The following is a 3,915-nucleotide window of genomic DNA, read 5'->3' on the forward strand; positions in this document are numbered from 1 at the left end:
AGTCTGCAAATGCTGCCCTTACAAGAAACTGGTACACAGAGTGAAAGGATCCAGAACACCCACAATATGAAATAATATAGCTGGCTCCCACACTTTCATTTAATTCACATCTTTGAAGAAAATAGAAAATAGCGCATACACAGACATAAAATTTTGTCCAACAACAACAAACAGACAAATTTAGGTAATACATGTGCTCTACTCTACTGCCAGGCTAAGGCAATGTGTGCGTATTCAGGCTTTTTTAACAGGCTCAAGAAGCAAATCATCTGTAATCATTTTCATTTGCAAACAATAAATAGAAGGTAGTAACAGGAAGAAGAAGGTTTTAGGTAAAAATTTTAAATATTTTTGTTGTTTGAAAGACAGCTCTGTAGAAAAATAAACTTCTGTAGCATAAATTTTTAAAGATGGTTTAGGAGTTACAATTGCATCCACATACCGTGAACTACTTACAAGATTTAAACTTGAGTAAATCTGGAAAGATGTTCAGATTCATAATAATCATTTAATGCTTCCCAAGTAGCTTTAAAGGTAGATGAGTAAACTCGACGTAGGTGCTGGTAGGTGATGCCCTCTAGAAAATTCACTCCAAATAGTGTAGAGAATTGTTAAAGACATTTGGTAACCTGGAAAAAGTAAATGTTAGAGAACCCTAAAAATGCACTTTTCTCCTCACCCTTCTACTCTGGGGATATTTGACTCTCTCTTCAAATCTTTAAGAAGCCAAAATATCAAAAAATGAAAGATTTAGGGGAACAGAGACTTGGCTGAGGCAAGGCACGGCCTGGCAAATTCGGGAACACAATGCACTCTGAAGCCTGCACAGTAGTCCCACAGTGGCTCGTGGCCAGGGTCGCCTACCCAGTGTCCTCTTGGGCCCCAGATGGGTAGGAAGCTGTAGGATCCTTATTGACATGTAACCTTCAGTGTAGTAGACTGGAAGTAAGTTCTCTAGTATGTGGTCTAATTTTTAACCAAGAAAGTCTCCACAATAAATGGAAACTAAAAGGAAAGAGAAGCCTGAAGTTCCTTGCTTTAGCTTCAAGTTTGGACTATTGTTTGAATAACCAAGATTCCAGGAATGATGTTAGGCATCTAAAGCTAAAATTAAAAATTCATGAGTCCTGTTCCCATGGACTTTATAAACTAAAGGAATAGAGAGACATTAAACACAAATATAAATATAAAACGTAAATATAAATTTTTAAATGTCATTTTAAACTGATGTTTTAAAAAGCAAGATGTTGAATCATTACAAAGGCTATCCAGGGGCGCCTGGGTGGCTCAGTCAGTTAAGCATCCAACTTTGGCTCTGGTCATGATCTCACGGTTTGTGGGTTTGAGCCCCGCCTGAGGCTCTGTGCTGACAAAGAGCCTGGAGTCGGTCTTCAGATTCTGTGTCTCCCTCTCTCTCTCTGATCCTCCCCTGCTCATGCTGTCTCTCTCCCTCTCTCAAAAATAAATAAAACATTAAAAAAAAGGCTATCCAACTTAAGCTAGGAAACTATTTATAAAATGCTTTTCATAGGAAATTTGATTCTGGCAATTCCTGAAAGATCTTTAAGTTTAGTAGCTGTAAGGGTATAGGTACATTCAAACAAGTCTGAATTATCTCTGTGATGAATGTTTTTACTATGAAAAATCATGTTGTAGAATAATACTTAATACTTTTTTCCAGCTTTGTTGATATATAGTTTAAATTATATAATACATAAGTTTAAAGAGTAAACTTTGATGAAATTTTGTAGTTGTATACAGCCATATAAATACCAACATAATAAAATGTAGAATATCATCTTTAAAAAAATGAAAGATTTAAATTGAGGTAGGTGATTTCATGTCTAGGATGACTCTCAAAAGTCCTGTCAATTCCCATTTCCTCTTGTAGATTTTCCTACATTACAGATGAGTGTTTAAATACTAGTTTTTATCTTTTTACAACCACTTTTGTCTGTTAGTTTTGATGCATACACACAGGCAATGCAAACATTTTTCATTTTAGCACAGGAAAAATGTAATTGAAAAGGCTGATCTGTAAAGAAAAAAAATCCGTTAAATGTTCCACAGCCTCACAGAAATGTCTTTCAGATTATAATTATTTACACTGGAATTTCCTTTTAAGTTTTCAAAGTACTACTGCTTCATTCTGCACAACAAATTATCCTCATTTCATGGATAGAGAAGGAACAGAAGTAGGTTAAGAACCTTCCTACTAGCCATTTCTCAAAATGGTTAAGTGATTAGAATTTAGGTGCTAAAGTAACTAATACTTGTTCTATTATATGACTCTCCCTCAACTTTGCTCCCTCCTAAATTAATGTGAAGAATTAATGAGGTTGTAATTCATATAAAAACTACTGACTTTTCAAATCAAGCAAGGAAGGGCGACTGGTTACATGCCTGTTTTTTTTTTTTCCAGTTAATAAATTCCTGTTTAGATACAGGGATTACAGAAAAATCACAAAAGATAAATTCCAATTCTAAACACTTAATCTATTAGGGAAATGATTGGACAGGGACTCCAGAAACCATGACTACCTTATTTCTAATGCAACCCTAGGCAGTAGCATCAGTTTTCAGGCATAATTTTGGCTAAGAGAAATTGAAAGTTTGAATGGAGAAAAGAGGGAGGTGAGGAGATGATGGGGGGGAGTGCGGGGGGGGGGGAGTTACAGCTCAGTCTCCTAAATTCCCCTCGTGAATAAATGGACATAACTTAGACTCCTCTCTCTGTTGGTTGGCTATTACTATGTGGGCGGGTTGTGTTGACACAGTAGAAGGCACCATGAGCCTTAGTAATTAAATATAATTTCTTAGCTGAGAAGATATATCCTAGTAGAAATCCTATCTTGGCTAAGCCACTTAACCATCTATGATCTTTGGCAAGTTAAATATTTTAAACCCCAGTTTCCTGATCTCTATAATGGGGGAAAATACTTGCTTTGCAGAATGTAGTAATTTGCAGAAATGAAGCATGCGTTTGACATACCTCATATGCTCAATAAATCACATTATCTCTTTCTAGAGACTGGAGTCTAGAGCAGCTAAGAAATGAGCAGCACTCTTATCCCCTACTCAGAATATCATGGTCTCCACCCCATGATAGAGATAGCTTTATCTCCTTCGTTAAGACATACCGAAAATTAGGGTAGAATTAGAAACTCTTTCAAAACTGAAGGAACGCTTCACTTGAATGACCCAGGAATTAGAACCAACTAGAACTGTGAAATCTAAAGCTTTCCAGGAAAAGAGACAATGGGAAAAAAAAAAAAAGAATGACAAGAGAGAGAACATTGCTTAGGATTTGCACATGCTGATAAAGTGAGTGGAAACTCTTGCTGAGGTTGATGGGAAACCAAGGGGTTACCAAAATGAACATAAAACAGCTGGTGAAGCTGAAGAAATAAACTTGATTTAAAAGATAGAAAGGTAGTGGTGCGCCTAGGTGGCTCAGTCAGTTAAAGCTTCCGACTTTGGCTCTAGTTATGATCTCCCAGTCTGTGGGTTCGAGCCCCATGTCAGACTCTGTGTTGGCAGCTCAGAGTCTGGAGCCTACTTTGGATTCTGTGTCTTCCTCTCCCTTTGCCCCTACCCCACTTGTTCTCTTTCTCTCTCTCTCTCTCTCTCTCAAAAATAAATAAAAATTTTTAAAAAGGTAGAAAGGTCACATGTTGCAAATATGCTTTCAGAAGATAAAGAATGAACATGAGCATGAGCCTGTTCATCTACTGAGTCCCTATGTTTGAAGGGTTTTCCCCCTGGTCCTCCCCCAAAAACATAATTACTTAAGAGAAAAGCAGAAAGTTCAACTATAATAAGAACAGTTATCAAAAATTTCTGATGAACTTCCATAAGTTAGAGCCAAATATTTAGAAAACTTTCTGTTAAACACACAGAACTGAAATATTAAAT

This window comes from Suricata suricatta, chromosome 9, assembly GCF_006229205.1.
Source record: "Suricata suricatta isolate VVHF042 chromosome 9, meerkat_22Aug2017_6uvM2_HiC, whole genome shotgun sequence".
Taxonomy (NCBI): Eukaryota; Metazoa; Chordata; class Mammalia; order Carnivora; family Herpestidae; genus Suricata; species Suricata suricatta.